At 40.8% G+C, this 15,725-nt stretch overlaps 1 protein-coding gene and 1 long non-coding RNA gene across 2 annotated transcripts in view; one reads left to right on the top strand and one right to left on the bottom strand.

Moving 5' to 3' along the window:
• The window catches only part of LOC114144885 (uncharacterized), a 4,778-nt gene extending 2,727 nt beyond the window's left edge, over positions 1–2,051 (bottom strand). The window contains exon 1 of the long non-coding RNA XR_003595576.1: positions 2,040–2,051. This is a non-coding gene — a long non-coding RNA (uncharacterized LOC114144885). The remainder of the gene's footprint in view (positions 1–2,039) is intronic.
• The window catches only part of grin2ab (glutamate receptor, ionotropic, N-methyl D-aspartate 2A, b), a 143,096-nt gene that overhangs the window by 14,108 nt on the left and 113,263 nt on the right, over positions 1–15,725 (top strand). The gene's annotated exons all lie outside the window — the stretch shown is intronic.

Genomic DNA, 15,725 nt, shown 5'->3' on the forward strand with positions numbered 1-15,725 from the left:
TTTTCTATAGCCCACAGACCTATCCTAGCTTTTTCTAGGAAAAGTAATAGTTGATCTTCACATTAATAGTCTGTGCTAACATTCTGACTTTGACAGTCCTAATTTCAATGCCTATTCTATTTGACATTAGGACAAGAATGTACATTTTTGTTCTGTTCTCCTGTAATGCTTGAGTATTTTAGTTTAAGATTTGCCTCCTTTATTTTTTCAAAGTATGATGTTTTATCACATTCAACTTTTAAAAATATTTTTTTATATGAAAAATAATTGTCCTCATGTCAATTAATTGTAACAAGGAACACTAAAGACTAACAAAAGAAGGGATTTGTTTTATATCATGATATACTGTATATCGATATTGACTAAGAGAAATTTTATTGAGATAGGATTTTTTTGCCGTATTGCCCAGCCATACTATGTTTTCTTCTTATCCTCCAGTTTCCAAATGTGTGTATCCTTTCTAAACTCTTATGGCTTTGGAGTTTCCCTCCTTAAATATAGTTCTAAATATTCACATAGCTTCATAATTATATGCCTTGAAAGATAAAATTCACTCACGCATTACTTTGCATAAACACATTTGTTCCATGCAGAAAATTATTGCTACTTTGCACAATTGCACACAATAAATTTGCAGCCACAAGCTGTTTAAATCTTTTTATGTACTGTTCATGACAGTTTAGAATCCAATTTTGTCTATGAACTATAATTATTACTTGCAAACAGTCAGAATTCATAGATCAATATTGTTTTAGGCATCAGCTTCATGAGAAATCATAAATTCAGTTTCAGTTATTTCCTGTCACAGAAGACAAGTTATTTGTTTCAGTATGCCTCATTCTGGGAAAATACACAAGCATGCATCTTCTTTTTCTGATTATGTTGGCTCCTCAAACATACATCATGCAGTCTATGGAACTCACTGCAATCAGTTGCCTCAATCTTTAGAGTAAAGAAAAACCACTAATCTAATATAACCTACAAAAAACATCTCACTTGAAATCTTCCTCTACTGAATTTGATCTTGCATGAGGTTGTGGAAAATATAATTTGCTGAAGAAGTTCATTGCGACATAACTAGCATAAATGATCTGAGACTCGGCATAAATGATTTGAGATAATCCTAGGCTAACATTCAAACATATGCATATTTTTTTTATAGTCATGTTTGATAAATGAAGGCCACTCAGTCTCAAATAGCATATGTTAGCAGAAAGAACTGCAATCAGATCCAGCTCGTCAAAAAAAAAAAACTTGACAGTGTGTTCATTTCACAAAATAAATATTTCACAAAATAAATATCCAGACGAACTTAGCACTTATCAAATGTGACAGCTTTTTGCTAACATAGACATAGACATAACATGCTACATTCTTCCCCTTTTTCTGCTAAATACATTTGTCTTTTTTGAACAGTTTAGTTGAGAATCTTCAAACTTAGAGTACCAATAATGTATTCTAAAAGCTATACCCAGTGCAGTATCCTCATTTACGGTTTGCAAAGCATTCACAGTGTAGTGGCGACATAGTCTTCTGTTACTGTTGAACCTGTACTCTGTTTACTCTGTTATGGCTAAATGGGTAATTAGTTTTTGCTAAATGTGCCTTATATAACAATGTTAAGCTTTGCTGCAAAACACCTGTGCCACTTTAGTGGCAGTAACATTTCCTGGGTTCAGTGTGACAGCCACAATAAATTAGTTAAAAGGTTACACTGTAAAGGGCAAATAGCTACATTTTTGCAATGCTTCATTGTAGTTGTGTTTAGGCTTGTAGCTTTGTATAGTTACATTTATATCTTGTCTGAAACTGTACAAAAAAAGTGAAAGAAAATAAGTGAGCATCATTCAGATTCGGTTGAGAAAGCAGCAAATTCTTACTGCTAAGAAATGATATTTCCAACACTAAACTCAATTACACTATAAAGATTTGAAGGTCATTTAACTTGAAAATGTAAGTCTACCTGCTACCTTGAAAATGCAATTTAAGTCAACAATAAAATTCTTTTAGAAAATGAAAGTTCATGAAGTTGATTTAACAAAAAGAGACAAGTTGTCTAAAATAGTTTTTTAAGTTATTAATCTTGAATTATGATTTTTAACTTAATGCTGCAATTTAAACCAAATAATTATTTCACAATATGCAAGAAAAACTGCCCTCAGCTAAAGAGCACACATTTCTCCATTAATTTTACTCACATAATGAAGTTAAAATAACTACTTATCAGTTGGATTAAAATAAACATTTGCTTTAATGACACACAAGACTCAGATCAATGTAACACACTTCCATCTCACTCACTTTGCAAGACAGGATGGAAAAATATGCCGCTAAGCACTCTGGGAAATAGTGTCCACTCCTGTCTTTTTCTCCTTTCAGTTTTTTTTTAAGTGCTAACCTAAAAACTCTAGTTTATTCAACTCTTAGAGGTTTGACAAAATTAATAAAAAGTAAACACAACTTAATACTACACATTTATCTTCCACAGACTCACACATTTAGGTACAAAATCTAAAATTTGCTAAATTTATTTGACTTAAAGAGTAAAAGATAGTAGACACAACTAAATGCGGCTCATTTAGCTGTGTCTACTAAATACAGAGTAGTTTCAGTTCAGGTCAATTCAGTTCAGTTAATATTCTAAAATGCATTAATAATCTCAAATAAAAATTGCTAAAAAGTGGTGAAAATGAAAAACAAAAATCAAGAGGAAATTTGACTTCTTGAATGACAGACTTGTGTTGTTATTTATTAAATAAATAGGAGGATTTCTGTTGTCTGAAGCTTTGGCTTGCAGACTTGTCTGAATATGGTTCCAAAATTCTGACAATGTTCAAATTGACATATTTTTTTCTTTAGTTTCTGACCAGCATTGTTTCTCTGGTGAGTATTGTGTAAAATATAACAGCAGTGAATGGAAGAAGCTGGAAGCCTTACTTTTCACATGAAATAATCAGTTAGTGTTTTATTTGTGAGGGTTCTGCTGCATAACAGTATGGTAGCTTCCAAAACATTATTCTAAGGATGCTATCTATCACTCCACTAAAACTTGGTAGGTCTTTACGCAGTTAGTTTTTTAAAATAATAATTAAAATAATATCAATGCTGCATACAGAATGTTATCAGGGGAAAGGAGGTTAACACCTCTCATAAGCACTGTAATCACACCATACTTGTGTCTGGAATCTGAGTGTTGAGCTCCTGCTCAATCTATGGATATGAGCTGTGGGATGAACTTTCCTTAGATTCAAGTTGTTCTTTTTCTGAAACCCAGGAAGCCAATTTTTCCAAGGAGGAAACCATTTTTAGTGGATGGGCACTTCTCCAGTCTTGTCACCTGTTTACATTCAGAGACCCAAACTGCATTTTCTACATAGATGATCTTCATGGCAAAGATGTTCTGTACATGATTTTTTTATGCAGCCATAAAATCATTGGACATATCCTCACAAATATATATACTTTCAAGAACACAATGTGTTTTCTGTTGACCAAGGCAGATTTATAGACAGTGCCACTATGTGTGCTTTGATGTGTTAGAAGTGTGACTCAAAGTCATATTTTCATGCCACAAAAGTGCGTTTTAAAATTATGGTAAACTTTGAAATGAGCCGTGCTGGAATGGGGATATGTCCAGGGTGTACCCTGCCTCTTGTCCAATGGCTGCTAAAAAATGTGAAAGTGTCACATCAAGAACAGAACTTTTGCTGGGGAAATTAGGAAGAGAAAAAGTCACAGTACTGAGACAGTGAAACAGCCTCATCTCTGCAACCTATCAGGCTTTCTTTTAAATGATCACTAATATTATGTTTGTAAACACAGGGTATTATTTCTTTCAAAAACAAATTCTGAGCGGTTTAAATCTTATAAAGGCAACTTTTTGCCTTTATAAGATTTGGATATAATCTTCCATTTTTTTCACCATTAATACCTCCAACAATAACATGTTTATGCTGTTTTCTCATACTCCCACAACTTCAGGCTGTTTTTGCCAAATTGCTTTAAAATGTGAATCTTCTAAGACATCCATCTTAAAAATACTTAAAGAATAATCCCAAACCCCGGCACGACTAAGCTTTTGATGACACAGAAGTTGAATCTATGCAGATATGTGCAAGCAAACTCTTTGCTTTTTGTTTGTTCTTTATTTGAGGCACAAGCATCATTTAAAGCAAAATAGTAGCAGCTGAAAAACATGACAAAACACTGAAACATGGCAATGCTTTAATAACACAGCTTAATTGTATTAACAGTATAATAAAATCAGAGTTCTGTCAGATTCACTCTTTCTGTTTTACATGGGTTAGGTCATTACATTGTTTAATTTATACATTCTCACTGTCTAGCTTTAGGTCATTTTGTTAAAAAATATATCAGATTTCAATGCTTTGTAGGTTGCAATAGATTCTTCTATTAAACAAACTCAGCAAAAAAAATAATGCTTTTTTTTTACGATGAAATAAATTCTTAAAGGGATAGTTCAGTTTTTTAAAAGTGTATTACATGCGAGGGTCGGACTGATCCGGTTCTTTTACCTTTCGCTTCCCCGCTGTCTGACAGTGACATCTGCCGTGCTCCTCCTGAGTGCTACCTTAAGACCGCCTGAGGATAAACCCAATCCAGGTCCAGATAACTGACTTTTTTTGCACCTGGTTTTCCCTTGTGCTCTCAGCCACCCTGCTACCCGCTTGCTCTGTTTTGATGCCGGCCTGTTACATCATCAACAAGCCAACAAGCATTACCGCGGTTAGCCAGTAGAAGATATACCATATATATATATATATATAATATCAGTTGGCACAGAGTAGTGGGAACTGTACCAGCTGAAATTTAACAAATGTTGTAATTTTGGTCCCAAATTGAACAGAGTCTGTCAGACTATTTGGGGTAAAATACCATGACACTTCACTATACCCTGACTGGAACCACGCCTGCCATGAAACTTGATGGTGGACACATCATTCTGTAGTGATGCTTTAATTAGATGGGACAGGGAAGGTGGTCAGATTTGATGGGACGATGGATTACCCTGTATAAGGGCAACCCTGGAAGAAAGCCTTTTAGAGGTTGTAAAAAACTTAAGACTGGGGCAGAGTTTCACCTTCCACCACCAGGATGACCCTACACATACAGCCAGATCTGTAAAAGTGGAAGAGGTACTCAAGGCACTGAATTTCATTACATTTGTCTCACTTTTTTGTGTTACTTTGCTATTCTTAAACTCAATGTGATGTAAAATAATAGCACAAATCCATGTATCAAGATTATTTCCCCAGAAATTTGTTGCAAAATATAATCTTTATATGATGGATCAAATGGGTTAATATACTGTATCTCTTCAGTCCCATCAATAATAGATTGTTCAAGAGAGTGGCATGCTTCTCATGCATGAAAAGGAGAACAAACCCCATTTTTTTAGTTAAAATTTAATTTATTTTATCATTACATCAGATTGTCTAACAAGACTTATCAGCCATTGTCTGAAAGCGCCCTGTGTCATTTTAATGTTTCAGGTCCTTTGAATAATTAAGAGCTAGAAAATTTGCATTATAAATTCTTAAGGAGGGCTCAGTCTCAGTTCAGCATACTGTTTAGTGTTTTTGTACCACGGGTGTGTTTGGTGTTTTTAATCTGTTGGGTTTGCTCCATGTCTAACAAGTTGATTTTAATTAATCAGTTTTATTTTAAAAGCATATTTCATACCCAAAAACTCTGAACTATAGGAACGAGTCAGATGACAAGCTGATAGAGAAAATCCATATTCAATATGGTATACTAAGGGCTAATTTTATGTTAGTCATCACATTACCTTAGAGGATGTTTTCTTTGATCATAAAATAAAAGCATTTTTTATTTTTTGTTTGGCTCTGCTCAAACTTGTTCTACCGTTTCTCCACAAATTGAGATGAACATGACTGGATCCATTTTTGAAAAGTCATCACCTCAGGACTCATCCTTTTCAAAGTCTTGTTCAGTATCTGAGGGCTGTGAAGAAAGCAGTGAAGGTTTTCATCAAAGTGTCTGTGTTTAACGTCACTCAAACTGTCAAGTGCAGGTTTACTCGTCACTGTCTTTGTTGTCCAGCTTTGCGGAGCGACCTCAATACCGGATCTTAGACTGTGGAGTTATCTGTGGATCTAAAGAGGGGAAGTACAACTACAACAAATGCATTCATAAACAGATTCTATATTAAGACAGATAAGCGAACTGGAGCGAGAATAACTAAGCTAAATAATAACTTTTTCGACCACGTGCAAATATTTTTTACACTTGGTGATAAAAAAAGTACCATTTATGATTTTGAAAAAAATTATTAATTTATTTATTTTTATTTTGAACATGATAGTAGTATAAAATCATGCACAAGAACAAGGATTGGAAAATACATATTTTTGTACCATAGTAAACTTGACATGCTCGAAAAAGAGTAGGAAGAAGTAAGAAACTTATGAACTCCTACCCCGTAAACTCATACAATATTTTCAGATGGGCCCTCATTAATAAAAAAAATTTCAAAAAATAAACAGGTTCATTAATTTTCCATTTTATCTGGGTTTACATCTGTATATACATCCATATATCCATACCCACAAACTCATATGCGTTAGCCTCAATTTACATATACACATTAGTGCTATCTCTCACCCATATTTCTGAACACATGAGTTAGGCAGGCATTCCAAGAAATAACTCATTATTATTTATTATTTCATTAAAACATATTATCACTTGGAATCAGCATGCCTACAGGCACCCATCTTGGCCTGATCAATGGCACACATTGTACCGGCCTCTTCTCTCCCTTTTGGCCCATGTGGAGATGGCCTCCTTTCCCTTTTCAGGCTATGTCCAAATTATAGAGGTCTAAGTCTCTCTGGAGAGCTCTCAATCTCCCATTCCCAGGTCTGGTTCCATGAGGATGCCCTGGTCCTCTTTCTCCATACACCAATACGCCAATAAAGTTAGCTTTGTTTATCAAGATCTCTGTCATTCTTTGTCTGACAGGTTCATGAGATCAATTTGCCATGAAAATCCCCATCAAAGCCTAAAGCTCAGGACAACAAAGCAGCAAAACAGGTGAATTGGATAAGGAGTCAGAGCTTGCCTCAAGCAGAGAAGTTAAAGTGTCTTGTCTCAATCAGAAGTGATTATAAGAGGAAATAGATAGAGATAGATTGATGGATCTTCTTTCATAATGTAGACATTTCTCCAGTATTCAGTAGTGAAGAAAGAGCTAGCTAAAACTGTACGCCATTCTGTCTGTACTCCCACCCTCACTTGTGGGTCATGAAATGAGATTCAAGGCCAAAGTAATGATATCCTGGATACAGGTGTCTGCTAATGGTGGTCTTAGAGATAGAGAAGAGAAAACCTGAGGCAAACCCAGAACACCTGGGAGGGAGTATTTATCTCTTCAATCCAATTCAGTTTATTTATATAGTGCCAATTCACAACAAATGTCATCTTAAGGCATTTTACAAAAAAATAATTTAAACTCATTTTCATTTCTGGCTTGGAAATGCATTGGATTAAACCCCGGAATGAACTTGAGTGTATCACTGGCAGAGGGACGTTAGGATTTCCCTCCTGGACCTGATTTTGATAAACAAGTTGTTATACTTTATTAAAACACATTTTTTTCAACAGACAGCTTCTTTAGCAAGGACTATTTGCTGCTTACACTCCTTGTGGACAGTGTCCACAAGGAGTCAGTGTCAGTGACTATTTGATGGACAACTATGAAGTCAGCAGTCTACGCCATGAGTGTGGAAGAATGTCAGACGGATAGTTTGTATACTCAAAATCAAATAAATTCTTTTAATTTGGCCTCCATAATACTTAATATTCTTCTAAAAAATCTGAATGCACATAGCAATTCTGTTTGAAAGAAGGTACAATGTCTATAAGAGGGCATGGAATCACCCTTTTCTAAAATGTATTGGCAAAGTCTTAAATGATGTGATTCACCAGTTATTTCTGCTCACCACGTCCACAGAGTAAAGTGGTTCACTCAGGGATATAATGTCTTACATATTCCCTAGACCAGATTAAGCATATTTCCTTATGGAACAGCAGATTTCAATAAATCATAACTTAAAGCAACATGGCATCTAATGACACATTATAGTGACACTGTTCAGCTTAATTTATTTGTCATGAACCACTGATGGTTTAAGTCTCGACTTTGTGTGTTATTTTGAATAACAGAAGAGCATTTTATGATTTCATGACATCTGTTCCCACACAGATTAGTCACAAACATTTCTCATGATTCAAAAGTGGAAACATTTTCCCATATTCTTGAAAATTGTATGTGAAAAGAGTCTGTCATGCTGTTAAGAGTTTCACATCCTTACAGATAAATAGGTGACATTTCTTTACATCTGTTTGAAATAAGACAACAAGCATTTCAACCTGGAGAGACTCAGATGGAGAAAGACAGCAATTAAAAAGATTTATTGACATGCGTGAATTAAAGTTCTTTGGCGTTCGGGCCCCGGCCGAGGACATCGAGCTGTGAATTGCAATAAGCTCGGATGAGCATTCCCGATGCTGATTAGGAATGTCATCCCCCCACTGGTGGTGGAGGTCGGAGAAGTATGGGTGCCCGAAGAGCCAGGAGAAGGTGGAGGTATATGCTATTGTGCCATACCGGTGATGGTGCAACAGTTGAGAACTCTGCATGGGGAATGCAGGATGTGAACCACAGTCCTCGCTGCTGGAGGTACCAAACGTCTTTGTAAGTTTAATGCTTTATGTTCTTGTCTGCTCCGTCTGTAAAGCTGAATAAGGTCCAGTGCCTTTTAGATGAATTAGAGGAGAATTCCTTTGGAGAAGGGGCAGAGGTGGAGAAGGGGCAGAGGTGGGTTGAGCGCAGCTGGAAAGCGTAAGATGCCATGGATGGAGGTCCTTATCAACTGGGGCTTGGTCGGTGATTGGCCGTGACGTGGCTTAGTCCAACGTAGATAGATCGACGACGATGAGCGAGACGCTCCGATTGGATGATGCAGGTGGGGCTAGAGAGTCTTCCAGTTTGAATTTACGCCTAGGCTTCATTAGTATTCAGTAGTTCAGTATCCATGTGGGTGGATGACGAAATAAAGTGATCTCTGCCCAAGTGATAAAAAGCTAATTTAAATGTGTGATTTCAAAGTTAATCTGTAATATTTCCTGCATGTTCCTTGTTTTCATTTATTAATCTTATGTAATTCAGAAGGAGATACTGTATTTTAACGCCTACTTGAAATGTCTCCTTTCACTCTGATGCAACATTTCAGATGATTTCAGAAAAAAAAATCTGGATATAGAAACATAGAACATGCACAAATTAAAAGATAAATGTACACAGGCCTGGATTATAAATTACTGATGAAATAGAAGCATGTTCTCTTTCAGTTGAAAGGTTGAGCTATTATAACCTCTAAACTTGTTGTTTTAGTCAGAAAACAGCATTAAACCTAAAGTCAGAACTAAAGTTCTTCCTTCCTTCCTTCCTTCCTTCCTTCCTTCCTTCCCTCCCTCCCTCCCTCCCTCTCCCCCAAAAAATTTGCTAAGCTCGGGGTTAAACACCATGTTTTTGTATTAAAAGATGTTAAGTTGACAGGAAATGTAAAAATATTACTGGGTAATTATATTACTGGAAGACTTTGCCAACAATACTTAAAGCCACAACTATAGAGTCTTAACAACAACAAATATTAAAATAAATATCAATTATTTGAACTTTTGTTAAATCCAAGTAAAGTCCTTCTTAAGGCCCCCAAGCCTTCAGGAGGCCCCTAAATGCTAACATCTAAATACAGACAGAGAAAGAGAAATGTAACATTTGTTTATTGAAAATATCAATGCCATTAAATTTGATACAGTGGTTTCAGGAAAGATAAATTAAAATATTTGAAATTGTGTAACATTTTATTTTCAGATTTTCAGGAGCTGGTAAGAATACTTTGTAAAAGTTTAAAGAACAATCTTCATAGTTAGAAGAGTGGGATGAACTTGGTAGTGGTGTTGTACAACTCACTACCACTCTTGTTGACATATGTAGACATACATACATACATATACTATACTACATATATGTAGAGATATGTCAACAGGAGTGTGTCGTGCTGGGGCTCGACTTGCTTTGTCAGTTTTCCAGTGCCTTAATGTTGGAACAGCAGTGGAATAAAAATAACAAACAGGTTCAATTAACATCCTGAACACAAAGAAACGGAAACACAAAGTCATATTTCCATCCATCCATCCATCCATCCATCCATCCATCCATCTTCTTCCGCTTATCCGAGGTCGGGTCGCGGGGGTAGCAGCTTCAGAAGGGAGGCCCAGACTTCCCTCTCCCCGGCCACTTCTTCCAGCTCTTCCGGGGGAATCCCGAGGCGTTCCCAGGCCAGCCGAGAGACATAGTCTCTCCAGCGTGTCCTGGGTCTTCCCCGGGGCCTCCTCCCGGTGGGACGTGCCCGGAACACCTCACCAGGGAGGCGTCCAGGAGGCATCCTGACCAGATGCCCAAGCCACCTCAACTGGCTCCTCTCGATGTGAAGGAGCAGCGGCTCTACTCTGAGTCCCTCCTGGATGACTGAGCTTCTCACCCTATCTCTAAGGGAGAGCCCAGCCACCCTACGGAGAAAACCCATTTCGGCCGCTTGTATCCGCGATCTCGTTCTTTCGGTCATGACCCAAAGCTCATGACCATAGATGAGGGTGGGAACGTAGATCGACCGGTAAATCGAGAGCTTCGCTTTTTGGCTCAGCTCTCTCTTCACCACGACGGACCGGTACAGCGCCCGCTTGACAGCAGACGCTGCGCCAATCCGCCTGTTGATCTCCCGCTCCCTTCTTCCCCCATTCGTGAACAAGATCCTGAGATACTTAAACTCCTCCACTTGGGGCAGGACACCCCCCCTGACCCGGAGAAGGCACTCTACCCTTTTCCGGCTCAAGACCATGGCCTCGGATTTGGAGGCACTGATCCCCATCCCGGCCGCTTCACACTCGGCTGCGAACCGCTCCAGCGAGAGCTGCAGATCACGATCTGATGAAGCCAAAAGGACCACATCGTCTGCGAAAAGCAGAGATGAGATCCTAAGGCCACCAAATCGGATCCCCTCAACACCTTGGCTGCGCCTAGAAATTCTGTCCATAAAAGTGATGAACAGAATCGGTGACAAAGGGCAGCCCTGGCGGAGTCCAACTCTCACCGGAAACGAGCCCGACTTACTGCCGGCAATGCGGACCAGACTCTGACACCGGTCATACAGGGACCTGACAGCCCGTATCAAAGGGCCCGGTACCCCATACTCCCGGAGAACCCCCCACAGGGCTCCCCGAGGGACACGGTCGAACGCCTTCTCCAAGTCCACAAAACACATGTAGACTGGTTGGGCGAACTCCCATGCACCCTCCAGGACCCTGCCGAGGGTGTAGAGCTGGTCCAGTGTTCCACGACCAGGACGAAAACCACACTGCTCTTCCTGAATCCGAGGTTCGACTATCCGACGGACCCTCCTCTCCAGGACCCCTGAATAGACCTTGCCAGGGAGGCTTAAGAGTGTGACCCCTCTATAATTGGAGCACACCCTCCGGTCCCCCTTTTTGAACAGGGGGACCACCACCCCAGTCTGCCAATCCAGGGGAACTGCCCCCGATGTCCATGCGATATTGCAGAGTCGCGTCAACCAACACAACCCTACAACATCCAGAGCCTTAAGGAACTCCGGGCGGATCTCATCCACCCCCGGGGCCTTGCCACCGAGGAGCTTTTTAACCACCTCGGCGACCTCGCCCCCAGAGATTGGAGAGCCCAACCCAGAGTCCCCAGGCTCCGCTTCCTCAGTGGAAGGCATGTTGGTGGGATTGAGGAGGTCTTCGAAGTACTCTGCCCACCGACCCACAACGTCCCGAGTAGAGGTCAGCAGCACACCATCCCCACTATAAACAGTGTTTGTGCTGCACCGCTTCCCCCCCCTGAGACGCCGGATGGTGGACCAGAATCGCCTCGAAGCCGTGCGGAAGTCTTTCTCCATGGCCTCTCCAAACTCCTCCCACGTCCGAGTTTTTGCCTCAGCAACCGCCCGAGCCGCATGTCGCTTCGCCCGCCGGTACCCATCAGCTGCTTCCGGAGTCCCACAGGCCAAAAAGGTCCGATAGGACTCCTTCTTCAGCCTGACGGCATCCCTCACCGAAGGTGTCCACCAACGGGTTCGAGGGTTGCCGCCGCGACAGGCACCGACAACCTTGCGGCCACAGCTCCGATCGGCCGCCTCGACAATGGAGGCACGGAACACGGTCCACTCAGACTCCATGTTCCCCACCTCCCCCGGGACGTGTTCGAAGTTTTGCCGGAGATGGGAGTTAAAGCTCCGTCTCACAGGGGATTCTGCCAGACGTTCCCAGCAGACCCTCACAACACGTTTGGGCCTGCCAGGTCTGACCGGCTTTCGCCCCCACCACCGGAGCCAACTCACCACCAGGTAGTGGTCAGTGGACAGCTCCGCACCTCTCTTCACCCGAGTGTCCAAGATCCGATGAAACGATGACAAAGTCGATCATCGAACTGCGGCCTAGGGTGTCCTGGTGCCAAGTGCACATATGGACACCCTTATGCTTGAACATGGTGTTCGTTATGGACAATCCATGGCGAGCACAGAAGTCCAACAACAGAACACCGCTCGAGTTCAGGTCGGGCGGGCCGTTCCTCCCAACCACGCCCCTCCAGGTCTCAAGGGAGTCCCCAGGAGGAGCACTCTCCAGTACCCCCTCTAAGGACTCCAAAAAGGGTGGGTAATCTGAACTGTCGTTCGGCCCGTAAGCACAAACGACAGTCAGAACCCGTCCCCCCACCCGTAGGCGGAGGGATGCTACCCTCTTGCTCACCGGGGTGAACCCCAACGTACAGGCGCCGAGATGGGGAGCAACAAGTATGCCCACTCCTGCCCGACGTCTCTCTCCCTGGGCAACTCCAGAGTGGAAGTATGTCCAGCCCCTCTCAAGGAGACTGGTTCCAGAACCAGAGCCATGCGTCGAGGTGAGACCGACTATTTCTAGCCGGAACCTCTCGACCTCACGCACTAGCTCTGGCTCCTTCCCCACCAGAGAGGTGACATTCCACGTCCCAAGAGCCAGTTTCTGCAACCGAGGATCGGACCGCCAGGGTCCCCTCCCTTGGCCGCCACCCATCACACAGTGCACCCGACCCCTTTGGCCCCTCCCACGGGTGGTGGGCCCATGGGAGGGGGGGCCCATGTTTCCTCTTCGGGCTGAGCCCGGCCGGGCTCCATGGGTAAAAGCCCAGCCACCAGACGCTCGCCATCGTGCCCCCCCTCCAGGCCTGGCTCCAGAGTGGGGCCCCGGTGACCCGCGTCCGGGCGAGGGAACACCAAGTCCAATGTTTTTACTCATCATTGGGGTCTTCAGGCTGCACTTTGTCTGGTCCCTCACCTAGGACCTGTCTGCCTTGGGTGACCCTACCAGGGGCATGAAGCCCCAGACAGCATAGCTCCTAGGATCATTGGGGCACTCAAACCCCTCCACCACGATAAGGTGGCAGCCCATGGAGGAGGTCATATTTCCTTTTCCGCTCATTTTTAATTCAAAAGACGCAATATTTAGTAGTGGATAATTTGAAGCCATTCGTCTTGTAATTACTTTTGGAGTGAGCAATGGTCAGTGGATAACTGATTAGATTTTTCAAGTAAGTGACCCAAACACTGGGATGCTCTGTATTCAGTCCAATGCTCTGATTTGTGTCATTGTTTCATGACTTTCAGCCGCTCCTAGCATCACTGGTCTCATGCGGATCTGTCAGCAGCTGTCGGTCAAAGTTCTTGGTTTTGGTGGCTGATTGTGCAGAGAGAAAATGTCACTTTTCTTTTCCTTCTTTATTTTATTTATGAAGTGTATTTTTCATAACTGGCAGAGCAAAGCATCACTTGCTGTAATCACTGAACAGGTTCTTCAAATTAACCTCTGAATCACTGAACATAGCTGTATGTTCAGTGATTCAGAGGTTAATTTGAAGCAGCACCTCCTTAGTGGTTTATTACCATTAACGCAACGTAATTTATCACCAGCAAAATAAAGACTGTTCCTCCTTTCATGAGGTCTAATCTGTGATCTATGCAAAATAGATGTATTCTTTTCAACATAACAATATTCACCTTTTCTCCTGCATTTGCAACCTGTAATGTTTCCTGGCAAGTATCAATACATTGACTTATATAGGAGCAGTTTCTCCTCATATTTACTCTGACAGTAAAATCAGAGTAATAAAGTATGGATTTCCACTATAGAGTTTTATGAAATGCAAACTGTTTTGTTTGATATTTCTGCTATGTTTGTAATTAGGCTTGGTTCGTGGCATTGACAATTTTTGAAAGATTTGGAGGTAGATTCTGAAGAACCCTAGTTACGAGGATTCCCCTTATATTTCTAGATGAGAGTATGACTGATGACACTTCAGACATGATGGATACACTCCTGATCAAACTTTTAAGACCAGTTAAAAAAATGGCAAGACTTCACTTCTTGTACTGTTAAATCTTAAGACGATTCTAAAGGCAAAATGAATAAATGGAAGGGAGACAAGAAAGAGTTAACAATTTAATGCAAACAGCCGTTAAAGTGAAATGGATTGTTCATCAGTTGATCAAAGGTTTAACACCACATTATCTAAAAGCCCAAGTCTTAATAAAAATATGGATCTATTGCCATTTTCTGGTAGCTATTCACACTGTCATGAAATTCTGATGGCAAAACCAAAAGAAGCTTTCTCTCTCTGTGAATGTTCTCGGTTGGCTTTTTGTACTGCATTATCTAAACTTACGGTTTAGGTATTTTTTTTCAATATGGTGTGAAATTTTGATCATAGTTTGGATTTAGCTTTGTCATTTTATTTTGATGTTTTATTTTGCGTTTAATGTTTTCTTTTGTCTCATTTGTCCCCGACTTTCAGCACTTTGTTCCAAGTGTGCTGAAACAAAGTGCAGCTGCAGTCAGTCTCATCATTTTTTGAAGCCTCACAAATGTGGATTCTGTTTGTGTATTTCAGATTTACTCATCTGTTACATTTTGTCTCCATGTAAGACACAACTAACTAATGTTGCGCCAAGGTCTCTGTATAGCAAAAACCATAAAACACACAAGTGAGCATATCCAACCTAAGTGGTGTATTTTCACAGCTTTAACACTATCTATCTTTCATGCATTGTCTCTACGGAGTTTGGAGCAAGTCAGGAGCATTTGTGTAGAATTGTTTATTTTCTGCACCCAAAAAGAATATAAATCTCCCAACTGTTAGCAAAATGTTCTCTTATTAAATCTGTTCCTCAGCTCTGTCTTCTGCATTACCTTCATGTTTTTGATTATATGTTTCATAATAGAAGGTGACGTTGCGAACAACCACAGGTCATATCTGTCACACACTAGTGTTTCTGTCTTGCTGCTGCGGTAGAACATCACCAGTTCCGTTTTGGGTTTATAAAGTAAAATGCAAGTACCTGAACAAGCTACACACAAATGGAAAACGTAAAATTATTTTTTAGTTTACAAAAAAAAAAAAAGCCAGAAAGCAAGGTATATGTTCTGAAACATGCTGCCAAAGATGTTGCGCCTCCATCTGCAAGTATTTCCAGTTCTTTTTCCCAGTAGACACACAGCTTATAACAGACTGGATGAGAAAGTGCAGAGCATGGTGAGCTTCTCACAGCACTATTGGAGCCAAATAA

The sequence above is a fragment of the Xiphophorus couchianus genome, chromosome 5 (genome assembly GCF_001444195.1).
Source record: "Xiphophorus couchianus chromosome 5, X_couchianus-1.0, whole genome shotgun sequence".
In the NCBI taxonomy this organism is placed as follows: Eukaryota; Metazoa; Chordata; class Actinopteri; order Cyprinodontiformes; family Poeciliidae; genus Xiphophorus; species Xiphophorus couchianus.